General features: G+C 33.1%; 1 pseudogene; it reads left to right on the plus strand.

Moving 5' to 3' along the window:
• The first annotated feature begins 12,381 nt into the window (after positions 1–12,381).
• Positions 12,382–13,330, plus strand: LOC107509913 (annotated as a pseudogene).
• The last annotated feature ends 4,251 nt before the right edge of the window (positions 13,331–17,581 follow it).

Consider the following 17,581-nt stretch of genomic DNA (forward strand, 5'->3'; position numbering starts at 1 on the left):
GGTTTATAGTGTAGAGTGTAGCACTGGGAATCAACAAGTAATAGAACAGTCCATTTATATCTCTTCTTTGGAAAAGTGCCTATTCAAATCTTTGACCATTTTTAATCAGGTTATTGTGCTTTTGCTATTGAGTAGCGGAAGTTTGTTATATATTCTGCATATTAACTTCTGTTGCAGGAGGTTATTGAGAGACATGGCTGTGGTTGACCCTCAAACTGGACTTTGGCAATTGGAGGCTTCATGCTCTCTCTTCTGTTCTTGGCATGTACTTTCTGCTTGTCTTCTCATTGCCAGAAGATGCCGCAAGTATACGGCCTTGAGATAAAAATGTGGTGTTAAGACTGCTTGGATGGATTATGTGATAGTTCCCAGTTAAGGCCTCTAATCAAATGTAAGATTTGGGAGGCAGGTACAGAAAACTATATATCTTGCCCAAGGCAAGTCTTGTAAGTAAGTTCCATTGCTCATTAAAACTGCCACCTAACAACATGGAGTGGTCTGCCTCTTTCTTGGTCTCTCCCTGCTCTCTGCATATGGGGACCAGTTTCAGATTATACCAGAAAGTTCCCAAGGAGGTTGTGAATGAACAGCTCCTTATCAGATATATAACTTGCAAATATTTTTTTCCTATTTCATAGGTTGTCTTTTCATTGGTTGATTGCTTTCTTTGCTGTGCAGAGGATTTTTAGTTTGATGTATTCCCATTTACTTATTTTTGTTTATGTCATATTCAAGAAATCATCACCAAGACCAATGTCAAAACACTTTTCTTCTATGTTTTCTTCTAGGAGTTTTACTGTTTCAGTCTCACATTTAAGTCATTAATCCACCTTGAAGATATTATGCTAAGTGAAATATTTTAGTCGCCAAAGAACAACTACTGTATCAATACCACTTGTATGAGCTGCCTAAAATAGTCAAACTCATAGAATCAGATTACGATGGTGGTAGCCAAAGGCTTATTAGTGTGGAGGGAATAGAGAGCTGCTAATCAACTAATATAAAGTCTTAATTACATAACATGAGTAAGTAAGTTCTAGAGATCTGCCGTGTAACATAGTGCCAATAGATAGCAATATATTATTAAAATTAAAAAATATATATGTCGAGAGAATAGAGCTGATGTTAAATGTTCTTACCACAGAAGAGGGGTGTGCAAGGAAACTTCGGAGGTGATGAATATATTTATTACCTTGATTGTTGTTCTGGTTTCACAGGTGTATGTATACATACAAAGTCACCACATTATATATTTTAAATATGTTCAGTTTTCTGTATTATCAATATACCTTAATATAGCTGTTTTATTTTTTTTTAAAGATTGTTTCAGTTTTGGAATTGCATGAAATTTTGCCTGTTTTGTTAATAGAAATTGTGGGCAGATGAGTGATTACTTCCTTGAAGTGTGACCAGAGTCTATCTTACCAGCTAAGGGATAGACAATACTATGTTTATCAAATTATTAGCAGTTATTCTAAAATAAAAATTATAAAGCTGAATCTAAACACCATGTGGCAATATAGAGTCAAGAATAACCAATATAATTTTAATGAAGAAGAACAAAGCTGAAGGAGTTTACCAGATATCGAGCCTTTTTATAAGCCTACAGGAAATATGGCAGAGTGATATGGACATAAGAATAGACAAATCGACTAGTGGAACATGAAATAGAGAATCAGATCCACATATATGCAATCATTGATTTATAACACAGATGTCATATTGCCACGATATAGTGAATTGCATACATATGAATTGCAATAAAAGTAGCATGGTCTTTAAATAGTGTTGTATTAATTGACTACCCATGTACAAAAAAATAATTTTACTTCTATCTTACCCTATTTAAAATATCAATTTCATATGGATTGTACTTCTAAATATGAAAGTTAAACAATAGAAGTTCTAGAATAAAACATCTGACAATATCTAAGGTGGACAGAATATATTAAGTGGAACAGAAAAAACACTAATCATAAAGAAAAAATATCATACATTGAATTGCTATAAGATTAAACATTACTGACCATCAAAAAAAAAAAAACACTTTCTAAAGTGAATAAGTGAATAAGTTAGATATATGTATGACAAATATCTTCTCACAAGGAGAAGTAAGTTCTAGAGATCTGCTGTGTAACATAGTGCCAATAGATAGCAATATATTGTTAAAATTAAAAAAAGATATTTGTCATACATATATCTAATAATAAATTTGTACAGAATATATTAAACTCTCACACATTTATAAGAAAAGATGCATGACCCAATTTTTAAAAATTCTGCAAAATTCTTGAATGCATACTTCACAAAAGATGATATTCAAATTTTCATTCAATATGTAAAAAAGTACTCCACGTAATTACTTAAAAGAAAATGCAAAGGAAAACCATAAGATAACACTTTATATCTACCATAGTGCTAAAATTTAAGGCTGAGAATACCAAGTGTTATATAGCAATTATAACACTCACACCCTTTTGATAGAAGGATAAATTAACCTGACCACTCCAGAAATCTAACCTATCTACTTAGCATAGCCTTTGACTGAGTAATCTACCCCTATGATTATACCCAAGAGATCTGCATATGAGTGCCATAAATTATGTACCAGAATGGTCATCAATGAAAAAAATAAGAGAAACAACTCCAGTGTCAATCAACAGTAAAATGGATTAACAGTTTTCTCATCTGGAGGCAATTTACCTTTGGGATGTTTGACAATGTCCAGAGACATTTTCAGTTGGCACACCTAGGGTAGTGCTATTGTCTTCTCCTGGGTAGATGTCAGGATGCTGCTAAATATTTCACCATGCACAGAATAGCACCACATATAAAGAATTATCTGGCTTCAAATCCTGCTGTAGAACTATGAAGTAAACTACACATAACCACATAGATGAAGGAAACCAGAAAGAGGTGTTTTATAGTGAATAATTCCATTTATGAGAACTTTAAAACCAAAACTAATGAAATCTATCATAATCCTAGAAGTTAGCTTAATGGTTATCTTTGATGGAAAACAGTGATTGGAAAGGCCAGGAAAGGGGTCATTGATAATGACAATGTTCTAACCTGCATGATTGTTGGTTACAAGTTTTTCTTTTGAAAATTTATTTAGCTGTATATTTTTTATTTTATTCTTTTTTTATTTCTATATTTTTCACTGAAAAACATTAAAAGTTTATTAGATTAGGTATTTCTCCTCTAAAAACCCTTCTGGTTACTATGTCATCAATAGTAAAGACATTTTAGACTATAGATCTAGTTCCTAGAAACTATAAAGATTATGAATTCTTTTCACTTTATCTTGCAGAATGATTCATCTCTCTCTAATCACTACATCCTAGCTCAGTGCCAGATCAACTTTTACATATGAAAGGGAAGGACCATCTCTTAGCATCACAAAGGACCAGATTGAAATTTTTTTTTAAAGATACTTTATTTTTAAAGACAATTATACTGTGACATAGTAATTTCTTTTCTTTGTGTTAACTAGATGCATAAATCAAGAATTATCAACTTTCAAAATGTGTGACAGTTTTTTTAACTTTGCTGAACAAATTATTTCTGAAAATGCAATAATTTCAAGGAAGTGGCAGACATCTGAATAGTTATTATTTTATTTCTTAATATGAATATAGATTTAACCATAGTTTTATATGATAGAAATTGAAGACCAAAAAAGTGAATGTTTATATGTATGTTTCGAAATGTATTTTATTTCAATTATAGCATAAAAAAGTGTAATCCCTAGTGTTATGCTAAAAAAAATAATTGCACATTTACTAAAACTTATCTTTAAGTAATCATTAATGAAGATTAGAAAGTAAACCTTTTATGTGACTTTAAGGGAAAATGAAAGTACCTAGTAATATTTTAAATAACTCGAGAAGATCAAGAGAAATAGATTAGATCATATTTTACAATAAATTTGACTTAATTTTATATTTATAAAACTAATGCTACCTTGTGTTATAACATGGCATTTTTATTATTTTATAAAATAAAACACAATCTCTGATTTTTTCATGTCCATGTCCATAACACTGGTCAATATTCTCAGCCTTTAAATATTTTTGAAGCACTACCAAAAAAAACCTTGAACACCTAATCAACTCAGCTTGCTAATAAGCCAATAACCAGGTTACCTTTCACTTCAAGCAAAAAAAAAAAAAAAAAAAAAAAAAAAAAGGAAAAGCATTAATCAACAGTGTAAATTGTTTTATTTATAAATTCATGCTATTTAACCTTAATTGTGTCTGTAATGCAACCTAGAAATTCCTCTATGTTTGTCCTATCAGCTCCCTTTTTTCTTCAGAAAAGCAGTTTCATTTCTTGATTTCTGTTAACTCTTGATTCTCCCAGGACTCTAAGTCATAGTCTGGAGACAACTTCATCATCTAATCATTTACAACTGGGATTGTCAGATAGGCTCTCCCCTATAATCCCAAACTGAACTATTACTTGCACTTTCACTCATCTTGCTCTTTTTCTCGCCTCTAAAATAGAATGAAAATAGAGTTCCCTACTCTGAAGGGAACTCTATTCCTTTTGCTTCTAAGGGAAAACACTATTATCTGTCTATCCTCTATACCTTTAACTTCTCCCTCTACTGTATTTTTCTCATACCATTTAAATATGCTCATATATCTGATTTTACACATGTTCTTTGTTCTCTAGCTCCCCTCCGGTGTTTATCTTAGCCCTCTCCAAACTCCTTTGTGTCCCTACTTTCTTTACTTCCACTCTTGCCACAATTTACCGTTATCTGGCTTCAGTTCTATTTTCCCCCTGAAACTAGTACTGTGATATCACATATATCTTTGCTTTTGAAAAATATGATTTTAATTTTGTCAAATCCCTGAGTTATTTTACATTGTGTTCCTTCTTCTTGAAATACTTCCACATCATCATTCATCCTGGGTTGACCTTCTTTTTTGCTACATTTTATTTCTCTCTTTTTCACCACGAATATGCGTATGAAATATAGACAGTGCTCAGCGAATTTTTCTAGAAAAATTGAGTGAAAGTCATGTATGCATGTATTTATAGAAAGATTATATGAAGATGCTTCCATTTCAATTTAGTCAAAAAACAATTAAAAAGAAAATGTTCATTACTTAATGAACTTATTCAGCACTATCTTAACTGTATAGTCTTTACCTCTTGATAACTCTTCTCATTTATGAATATAGAAATTTTGTTCATTCTTCATGATTAATTTGAAATATTCTCTTCTCTAGGAAATTTTCCCTCCTTCTTACAAAGAAATCTTATTTCTCCCTCCCCTAAATCTACATGTGCTCTAGCTCTATGTCTCTGTAGAGCTTAAAACTTTTTCTGACATTTGAGTCATTGTTCTAAATATGGTTCGTCCTCTATCAAATTATAAACTCCTTGAAGACATCTCCTTTTAAATATTAAGACACAGCAGGCTAGACTATTGTCATATTAGAATTCTTTCCTTCCCCACCAGTGAGTTAATGTGATTATAATGTGACTTCTTTTAACAAAACAGTCATAACACACACATGTACGGCATATATAGCATGTATCATATTCGAAGCTCCTACATATCTTTAATTGTACTTATGTAAATGAATGAAAGAATAAACAAATAAATGTAAGGATTAAAAATTCAATGAAGAGTAAAATATTTCCAGCTGGGTGAACAATGCAACAGTAAAATAGGAATGTTTAGATTTTGTGATGATGTATTTTAAAATTTTACATATGTCTAAATAGAAAATGCAAGATTAAGGTTCATAAACTAATACTGATAATAATTTATTACCTGCACATGCTGTAATTGGTTTGTTTAAGGAGGCCACATTATAATCACATTAACTCACTTCAGGGTGTTTAATGCAAAACTACCACACCCTGCTGTGTCTTATTACTTAAATGGAGTTGCAATTTGGTTTTCCTGCTGACTCTTCAATAGTATTTTCCAGACAAAGACAAATAGTAACTTACATCAAATTATTTTTGTTTATATAAGGAAAACATTGATTCATACCACAAGATCTGAGCCCAGCTACCTCTTTTTCTTTAATCATACTGCATTTGAACAAGAGTAGATATATGCATTTTCAAAATATTGGCTCATTTCAATTTAGCACATATTAGACAGCTCTGTTGGCTGCACTATGTTGCTATTACATAAGATTTTGAGTATACAATCTAGATGGACAAATACTTTGACTAATACTTTGCATATTAGATAAGATATCACATTTATTATTACATTTAATTCTCAGGAGAAAGAATATCATTAGTAATAACAACCAATAGACAGGGCAGATAGGATCAATTGTAATTTATAGTTTTAGACACCAAATTGTATAGATTCAGGACTCCAACAGTAGTATTTCAACAATTAACTCTGTATATTTTGCATTATAGAATATTATGCTCCAAAATTACAATATTGTATCTAATCTCCTTCTCATCTCATTATCTAAATCAAATTCTACATGTGAATAAAGTGCCCAACACCTTACCCCAACTTCATAATTTCCTGACCATAACTTAATGCCATACACTTAATTGTGTAATCGCTCTAAATAGAATTCCTAAAATTCAAAACTTCAACACTACATTTGTATACAATTTCTTGCCTTACAGGTCTCTTATACCATTAGTTCTACTCTGGCTGGTTGAGCCCTTAACACTGTTTACTTTTCCTATCTTTCAGGCCTCTCTTAGCTTTTTTAATTTCCTTACAAGTTAATGCTATACAATAACTCAATAGAATCACTCTCTGGTCAAAAGCTTGAAATAGTTTTCCTCTTGCAATGTTGTACTTCACCCTACAATACCCTCTCCACAACAGATCTGCTGAGTGTATGGGGGAACCACGTGGTCAATTCCACTTCACTCGGGACAAAAAAAAAAAGGGGTTCTATGGAAAGTAACCTCACAGGTGAGCTGATTATAAATTTCTAGCTGTGAAGGTCATGGTGGGTAGTCATGCTCCAGACATTTATTTAGTAAAAGGTTTGTCTTTGCTGTAAGCAAGCCATGTCCATCGTTTCTGTGCATCTAGGTTAAGGTACCTTTGAAATAAGCCACAAGCACTCTTGAGAGAACATATAATCTTGTTACTTATCCTGTGATTTACTCTCTACCTTGCTTTCTCCCGCCTCTATGTAATCTTCCTCATGTCTCCTCTTTAATTTCGAATGCACAAAAGAAGCTACAAAACTATTGCCAGTTTGGCTAAAATAAGCTCTTACAAAAACTCTCTAAAAGTTTGGATGTTTCTTACTTAGTCAAAACTTATGTTCTGGGTCCTCATTTGGTTCTCTTTGTTGCTATATACTTCGTCATAAACCTAGGGACACCTCTCTTGCACTCCCGAGGGTATAAATTACAAACTCACCTTCACTCCCAGGTCCCTCTTTTTCCCCTTCAACCCTTTTCAGGAAATGACTTGATGATTTTATCTGAGAAAAAAGAAAGGCTAACACTTGAGCTCTCCCTTACTTCGCCAGCCCCAAGTCTGCAGATTTATTTACTTCTCCAATCATTCTTGCTGAAGAAGGGCCTAGTCGAGATCCCTTAGAAGCCTCACAGTATTCCCAGCTTCATTTTTCCTTGTCCTATAGCTTAACAATAGATTGTCCCCAGAGACTTGACCTAGAGCTTAGAACATCCTCTGCAATAGAAAGTTGCTCTAAAACTTATGATTAATGTCTTTATGCTCACTGATCATAATCCTTCTGGTCTAGCATTCCTTCCAGACTACTCTCACCTTTGTTCCTGGGTTGCTAACACAACCGGGAAAACATGTTGCCAGAGGAATGGTCCGTGAAGCATAACAGATCTCCTAGAACCCTCATGTAGCTGGAATAATGCCCAGATTTTCCCTTAAATACTCTAAACTGGACTGAGAAGGCAAGACAGTTTTGAAGGTGCTAACGTGCTGCCCTCTCAGATCACCAGTGCGCTGACAATAATGCTTATTCTAAATATCCCAACTCTTGTGCCTACAGGCTGAGCAACACAGGCAGCTGGGGCCCTGGACTCAGTTGCCCTCTGGTTTCATTACTATTATTTTTCTTCCCACTTAAGTAAATAGTCTCTCTTTGTTAAAAATAAAGTTTTTACCTACAGGTTGATTTCATTCTTTTATGTTTCCTGGAAAACCTTATCTCATCTATTATCTCTCTTTATTTGCACCTTTGACTTATACTGTTAAAAAAGGAAAAAAAAAACCCTCCTTCAACCTTTAACCTGTGCAGTCTTTTATCTTTCTTCTTTACACTCCTTCTATCCTCTCCTCTCTTTCCCTTCTCCCTTCTACTTACTGACCCTTAGATACAGCTATTTATTTACCTAGTAGTGTTTCTGTAATAAAGCTTCAATTCTAAGTCTTTTAATTTTATCTCCTATTTTACTGTGGTTGCAATTCATGCCAATCACTGACTATTGTCAGTTCTTCCTCTTTGTGCTGATATAGAAGAATTGCAATTTCTTGCCTCCTTAAACTTAGGTGGTGTTGTGCCTTGCCATTGAAATGCATATCAGAGCAGTCAGTGCTTTCCTATCCCCTAGGATCCCTTTGCCATTTTAATGAACAAAGAGTCCTATGTTTTCACTGCCAAAATCCAGTTCTGTGTTGCTCTTTGGATTGCTAAAGCCCAAAATGCCAAGAATTTTATATCAACACAGTGAAAATCCTAAAAAAGTAACTGACAAGTAACGAGATATAATTATGCAGGTTCTGTGTCCTGCTGGTCAGGACAAGTTTCAGACTTGACTTGCCTACTCTCCAGAGCTACCCTGATGATGGAACCAAAAATTCAGGGCACTTTGATATTGTAACATTTCTTGGCTTCCTTTCCTTTAAGTCCCACTTCCCCACTCTCCTATCGCTTTTAACTGTGAACACTTCTAGTTACATTACTTTTACATGAAACATTAGCTCAGGGGGTACATCTGAGGGACCTAAAAGAAAAGAAAATATGTGTGGAATTGATATATGTCATACTCAGGCTTAAAGAGCCTATGTGTAATTTGCCATCAACTTTTTTCCTCTACTCCTCAACTGGTAATATTCCAGACAGTGACCGCTCAGTTGGCCTGGCGCCTAGATTGAGGAAAATGTGGAGCAGAGTCCATAGTTAACTCATGATAGACATGCAGCATGAGAGAAAAATGAAACTTTATAATTTAAAGCTGCTGAGTTATCTCATAATTTGTTTCTACAGCATAATCTAGACCACCCTCATGCTATGGGCATGAGTTCATATCCATCTTGTACCAATTTATATATTCTAGGCTAGATTAGGATATGCTGGAATGATAAATTTCCAAATCCAATGGTTTATAGTGAGAAAGATTTACTTTTCCCTTATGCAGATCTCCTCCTCCTAGATTCATTCAGGTGAAGGAATACACCATGAAACTTACTGGTTGCTGTGGTGGAGGAAAAAAGTTCCAGGTGTTACAATGAAATGGTAAACCCTACAGGGATACATGTGACTCTCCTCACAACTCATTGGCCAAAATTAATCAGAGGGAACTACTGTGGTGCCAAGAAATGCAATCTTGCCATGATCTTGGGAGATTGAACATGGAAGTATTCATAGAAGAACACTAATGACTGGGGTAGTTTTTTAACCGATAGACATCTGGTTTATACCCAAATACTCCCTGGATTTGTTATCACCAATGACAAATCAAGAGAACACATTTTAACTTCATGTTTCTAGAGTTTACTGTAGCACTTTAAATTGTTGAATACCTTATCCTTTGCTAAATTCTATGCATTTTGGTCTCCAATTTCATTAAGGATGTTTTTATTAAAAGTAATAAAAAAAATCACAGATGGTTTGAAGATCAACATGGACTATCTTTGGTTCAGGCAAGAAAAAAGACTGAAGCATCTGAAAATTCATCTACTACAAAATGCCTAGAAATACTGGATGCAAGGAGCAAAAGAGAAAATAAAAATCAAATGTATAATTAAGTGACAAAGAGGTAAGTAAAAAGCTGAATGTTCTATGAATTTAAGGTAGGAACATTTCCTTAAATAAGATACAAAAACCGTAAACCGTAAAGGAAATATTGCAGTATGCTTAACACACTAAACTTTAACTCATTCATATAAATTGATATGTAAAAAATTAAATAACACATAATATATTGGAAAGAAATATTTCTCACCCTTATATTAGATAAAGAATACATAGAGGACACGGTTCCATAGTGTAGTGGTTAACATGTCTGCTTTACATGTAGATAGTCCTGGGTTTGCACCCCAGCCACAGTCCATGGTCTATGGCCATGCCAAGCTGAACAAGCCTGATGTCTGATCTTGGAAGCAGTTTTGTAATATCTAATAAATTCGATGTTGCATGTACTTTACACCCCAGTAATCCTAGGTCTACAGAAACTCTCCCATATATGCATATTTTAAAAACATGTTTCAAAAAAAGTGTCTCATGCAGCAGTGTTTATAATAGAATAAATATGGGGGAAAACCCTCCTAATATTCCTAAGTAGGTGACTACATACAATAAAATACTATGTAGCAAATAAATGATATGAACTAGATCATACAGTATCAATACTAATATAATGTTGAAAGGGAAAAGCAAGTGCATATATAATAATATTTTAAAATATTTTAAAAACCAATAATATATATTATTTATGAATTCATTAACTTGTGGTAAAAGTAAATACTTGTCTCTAAACAATATTTACCAACTTTATGGTCTCATGGTAGTGAATAGTAAAACAGTAAATAGAACCAAATGAAATTCACTTTAATACATATTGGGATGGAGTGCATGAGGAAGAATGGTAGGCAGCCTCTAAGATGGTCCCTGATGATTCTGATCTTCTCATACCCATGCTGTTATATAATCACTTTCCTTTAGTATGGATTGGACCTTGTGACTCACTTTAAAGAAATCAAATATGGTCAAAGTAATGCACTATTACTTCAGAGATTAGGTTATGAAATGATAGTGACTGCCATCTTGAGTGTTCTCTTTTGTGTGAGGAAACCAAATGTTGTGTTGTGATGTGTCCTATGGAGGGGCTCATGTGGCAAGGAATGGAGGGAGGCCTCTGGCCAACAGATAGCAAGGAACTGAGCTCTCGTTCCACAGCCCATAAAAAACTAAATTTCAACAACACCATTTGTGTGATCTTGAAAATAGATCATCCCTCAGCCAAGCCATCAGATGATACCATAGCCCTGGCTAATTCCTTGATTATAACCTTGTAAAAGGCCTTGAAGCAGAAGCACTTAACTAAGGCATGTATAGATTCCTGCCCCACAGAAACTATAAAAAGATAATTGCCTATTGTTTTAAACCATTGAGTTTGTTAATTAGCAATAGATAACACCTACAAGAAGAATGATGAAATAATTAAAAATGGCAGACATCCTGGCAAAATCAGCAGGTTTTCACCAGGGCACTTGTTCCCATTCTCTCTGATTTTATCTTCATGTTGTTAGTAGCCTTAACTTTGCTCAAATCTGTCCAGTGCTGTCCTAGAAATATAATGGAAGCTACACATATAATTAAAAATGTTCTAGCCACCATGTTTAAAACAGTAAATAGAACCAGGTGAAATTCACTTTAATATATATTTTATTTAACTCAATATATTTAAAAAAATTCTTATTTTAGCATATAATCTACATAAACAAATTATTGAGATACTTTAAATTTTTATACTAAATATTGGAAATCTGATTTGTGTTAAATATCTCAATTTGGACACTAAATTTTCAGTAGAAACATTTGGTGTATATTTCATAAAATGTAGCATTGAGAAACTAGAGTTGCAACACAAATTTTTAAAAATATATATATTTTAAAGTTTTCCAATAATGAAATTGGGTATTGTTTTTTAAACTAAAATTAAATAAATTTTAAATTCCATTTCTTGGTTGTACTAGACATATTTCAAGTACTCAATAGCCATATGTGGGGAGTGGTTACTATATTGGACAGCCTGTTTCTAAAGGTAATTTCTCCTGAGACAGAACTTCCCCCCCCCCCTCCCCGCCCACCTACTGGTAATTTCTCTGTGTAACTTTTCGGCTAATTTGGGTCATATATTGTTTTATAAACCAATCTCTATGAAAGAGGAGTGATGTTTCACTTCAGAGTTGTTCTCAGCTCTCTGTGTGGATTAGATTCATCTGAGGAGGTTTTCGTTTTCAAGTCTCATTCAGAAACTCTGATGGACTTAACTGGTGCTGACTCCTACACTGATATTTGTTCAGAGCTCCCAGTGGAAGAGAGATAAACAATATAGAAAGTGTGCCAATTTACCAATTAAAACATAATCTCTGGGCTCTTCTGTCATCATTTTAAGTCCAGCTCCATATGATGCTCTGCCACCATATGATGCACTACTTCGTGCCAGCACCCTGCAGGGGACAACTCTGCCACCATGGAAAGCATGAATGAGTACAGCAACACAGAATTTGCAGAGGGCTCCAAGATCATTCCGGGTAAGAATCAGCAGGAGGACTGTAAAATGTTTGTTGGAGGCTTGAACTGGGGTACAATCAAGCAAGATCTGACTGAATATTTATCTCAGTCTGGGTAAGTTATAGATTGCATGATTAAAATTGATCCATTCACTGGGAAGATTAAGAGGTTTTGCATATTTGCTCTTCAAAGATGCTACTAGTGTTGATAAGATTTTGGAATGGCAAATGGTAGACTCCAAAAAGACAAAAATTTTAAAAGAAAAAGAACTCCCCTAAACAGGTTTTTGTGGGTGGCTTGAGCCTAGATACTTTCAAAGAACAAATTAAAGAATATTTTGAAGGCTTTGGAGAGATTGAAAATAATGAACTTCCAATGGATACAAAAACAAATAAAATAAGATGATTTTATCACATGCGGGTGAAGAGCCAGTAAAGAAATTGTTAGAAAGCAGATATCAAGTTGGTTCTGAGAAGTATGAAATCAAAGTTGCATAATCTAAAGAGGTACATAGGGGGAAACAACAACAAAAAGAAGAGAGAAGTGCTGCAGCTGGTGGAGGAGGTGATTCTAGGGGTCATGGCCAAGGTCAGGGCTAAAACTGGAACCAAGGATTTAACAACAATTATAATAAGAATGTAGAAATTACAACGGTACCTATAGTGATGACCAAAACTATAGTAGCTGTGATTATACTAGGTATAACCATGGGAATTACGCATATGGATAGGGTTAAGCACACTACCCTGGCCAACAGAGGACTTATGGCAAGGTGTCTAAAGGGAGTGGCAATCACTAATACAATTATTAGCCATACTAAAGGAGGACATCGGGGAGAAAACAGGAGGGGATTGCTAAAGTAACCCATCTTGCAGGACAACATTGAAGACTGGTCTTCTGCTGATTTAAGACAATTATTTTGTAAAAGACTTTCTTGTGTACAAGACACAAATGTGTCCAATTCTATATAGCTGCCAATTTGTTTTCTTTGTTTTTACTTTATTTTTTTTTTTTTTTTTTGCTGTGTGTGTGACTCAAGGTGGATTTGTGTGTATACAAATTTTAACTGTATGACTTCATTTTAAACCTTAAATAAATGCTTTCTTATGTGAAAATAAAACAAAACCAAAACCAAAAACAAACAAACAAAAAACAATCTCTGGGGCAGACCCTGGGCAATACTATTAAATATAACAGAAACAAGTTATTCTAATGCAAAGTCAAAGAAAGGAATAACTCTTGGAATCAAAGTCAAGCCCTGAAAATATGCTTGAGATTTTCTTGACAATACAATGCTTCTTGAGAAGGAAATATGATTATCAGGACAGAAAGGACAATTCTGCTAGAAAGGAGACACACATTCTGTGTAGATAACCAGCCATGCCTACTATATGTTCTAGATTTTCCTTCTAACTCTAAGATTTATGTTTGATCTCCATTGCTCTGTTATGCTCCTGGTCCCCCATGAATTTAGTGTTCCCCTAGGTTCTGTTTGCTACTAGATTCTTTTGTAACTACACTTTGCTTTGTTTCTCTCTTCTTCATCTCAGGTTTTAACTTCCACCTGTAACTTGATGACTCCTGGCTTCAACCAGAATAATCCATAGCATTTCTTTGTTTCCTACATTTCAGGCAATCACTTGAAAATGCTCCTGATTCATTGCATCCTGGCTGCAAAGCTTATTGTTTTTTCACATGAACTTTTGATACTTCATATTAATACATCAATTTACATGGCTTTTGTGCTATAGCAGTTACTATATGTTTTAGCAGCATAATTTATATCAACAGTATGTTTAGAATTTTCAGCTACCAAAATAATAATATTTTTTTAAATTCAGTGCTATAAAATTCACTCCTGATTACAGTAGTGCTATTTTAATGTGCTTAAATGATAAATATACTATGACAATGCCTAAAAGACTATAAAACTTTCAGAAAAAGTGGGATTTTAGTTTTTAATGTGCAAAAGCCATTGTTATAATGCCAAGAAACAGAGCTTTGCCACATTTATTGGCCTCTTGTCTAGCCTCTCTTTATAGTTTCTAGCAGGGTGGAAGGACTTTCATAAAATTTGTTAGAGAAGATGCTAATCTGTTATCTCAGAGGTACGGTCATAAAATCTTCACAATATTATGTTGAAATGATTTGAAAGCATGACAAATGCAAAATTTCCAGAAGGGAAACAGTTATTTCTCAACTCGGTAGGTTATTTGGAAGAACATTCTGTAAGATAGCTCTCTCTTAAAATCGTTTACATTGTTTTATTCATTAATTTCATTTCTAAGATGTTATCCTAATGAGATAAACAAAAATACAGTGAAACTATACCAAAATATGTTATTCAAAATAGTCATTGCTATTGAGGTTTTAGAAATATGCTGCATTTCCAGCAATAAACATAATTTAGGTAATTGAATCATTATACAAATTTTTTAATTTGTTTATGAAAAGATTTTAAATATAAGGAGATATATATTTGGTATATTATTAAGTAAAAAAAAATCCTAAGAGAAATTTTTAAAAATCTAAAATTTGTATGGAACCAGAAAATACTTAGCCAAAGTGATTTTGAGAAAGAACAAAACCAGAAGGAGGTATTGATAAAAGAGTGCAAGCTTAGTAAAAATTAACAGGACAGGTGGAGTTTCTTTTACAATGTAGACATATATTAAATCACAATGTTGAACACTTTAATATCTTATAATTTTATTTTAAGTTTACCTCAATAAAGCTAAAATATTTTTAAATGTAAAAGAAAGTTTAGTACTTAACAAAGCATGAGAGTGAGGGTTTCGGATTGACCCCCAGATGAACAATTGAAGAGTGTTGTCTCATCTTTCTCCCTATATTCTTCATGATGCCACATTCCAACAAATACAATAGTGTCATTATCACCTCTTTTGATGTACCTTTAAATAGACTTCCTTCCACTCTATAATATTTTGCCTCAATAGTCAACAAACATCTATTGATTATTTATTATGCAAAATTTCTGTGTCTACGTGCTGAGGTTACAGAATTGGAGAAAAATAATTTTACTGAAAAAAGAGTAACAATTATAATAAGTGTCATTTATTGAATTCAGATACACTATGTGTGTTAAAAATATTGTCTCATTTAATTCTAACAACAATCTAAATTTTCAGAAGACAAAAATGCTTAGAAAAAAAGATGTGGACTGTTACTTTCATCCACTGCTAGCAGATATGCAAAATGGTAGAGTGTATTTAGAAAGCAGGTTGCTATTTTTTTTTAAGTGAAAATGTACAGCTATCATATGTTTCATTTGTTCAATATCTAGGTATTTATAATGGTAAAATAAAATATAAAAACTTATACAAATGTTCATAGCAGCTTTATTTATAATAGCTCCCAACTGGAAATAACACAAATGTCAAAGAAAATAAAATAAAATTATGAAGATACAGTTGCTAGTATAAAATTAGTATAAAAATATTAAACATTTTTGAATACTTTTTAAAATAAGGGAAATCTTTTATTATATTATTTGTGAAAAAGATTTTAAAAATATTTTGAAAGGAAGTGTACCCTGCTGGAAAGGTTCTATACCAGTCTGCTCTATGATTTAAAAATGTTGTGACTCATTCAGCATCTCTACCAGAATTTCTGGTGATTATTTTGGGGTATGAGACAAGAGAGGAAAAACAATGGGCCTGTAAAATGGAGGTAGACTTGCTTCCCCTGGCTGTTTCTACTAAAGAGTTTCTATTTCTTGAATTATCTTTCCACTTCCTATGCAATTCAGGGCATAGAGCAATCAATTATAATACAAAGACATAAAACCATACCAAAAACGTGATGCAAAAAATAGACAATTGGAAATGACCAATATTTCAGGCAAGAGAGAAAGAAGTTTGTGTATACACAGACACATATACATACATATATGCACATATATATGTATACACACATATGGTATATATATACACACACACACACATATACACACATATATGCACATATATTTGTATACATACAATATAGTGAGAAATTTAATTATGATGTGCCTTAATATAGTTTTTTATTGTTTCTTGTGCTTGAATCTATGGGTTGACAGTTTTCATCATATTTGAAAAAAAAACTGACCATTATTTCTTCAATTATTTTTTCATTCCTCTGTTTACTTCTTCTTTGAAAATTTCAATTGCACATTTATTTAGTTTCTTGATATTATCTCAAAGATTACTGAGGCTCTGTATTTGTTGTTTGAATGTTTTTTCTGTTGCATTTTTAATAGTTTCTACTGCCAGATCCTCAAGTTCGCTGATATTTGTTAATTTCTCCAAATGTTCATTTTAGACATTATATTTTTCATACCTAGAACTTCCATTTTTAAAAGTATATATCTTTCATGTCTCTGTTAACATATTCAGTGTTGCCAGTATCTCCTCAAACATATGGAATACATTTATGATAATGATTAAATCTTTATGTACTTATTTTTTCATCTATGTAGTTTCTGGGTTGATGTCAATTGATATATTTTTCCTCTAATTATGGATCTTATTTTCTTGCTTCTTTTCATTACTTAAAACTCTTTCATATATTCATGAATTTAGTTCAGAGAAACGGTTATTTTCAAAGTAGTTTTATTAATGTTCATCATAAAATTTGATTATAGTCCTATAATGTCTTACAGCTTATACTTCAACCATTGTGTGGCCTCTATCCTCATTCTTTACAAGCTCACACTGATTCTTGGCCTTTAACTTTTGTGTAAATTGGGTTCCAATACCTCTTTTTTCAACACCAGCTATGATGTTTAAATACACTTAGTTTTTCTCTCTCCCAATAGATGACCTCTCATTTGCTTTTATATTCCTGTGAGTTTTCATCTATCATCTTCTCATGTATCTTGTTCTTTAAAGCTTATTTTTGTTTAGTTTTGCTGATAACTCAACAGGAGGATTGAAAAAATCAATATTTTCTATCCAGAACTGTTGACCAACCACCTATGTTTAGAACAGAAGTTAAACAGTAGTGAAGATGAGAACGCCTGCCTAGTTAACTGAATCAGTCTGATAAACCCCAGAAAGCCACAAGACAGGAGATATTGATGCCAAATTGCCTTTATTTTCTGTGTGATGATA

Source organism: Rousettus aegyptiacus, unplaced genomic scaffold, assembly GCF_014176215.1.
Source record: "Rousettus aegyptiacus isolate mRouAeg1 unplaced genomic scaffold, mRouAeg1.p scaffold_m13_p_4, whole genome shotgun sequence".
In the NCBI taxonomy this organism is placed as follows: domain Eukaryota; kingdom Metazoa; phylum Chordata; class Mammalia; order Chiroptera; family Pteropodidae; genus Rousettus; species Rousettus aegyptiacus.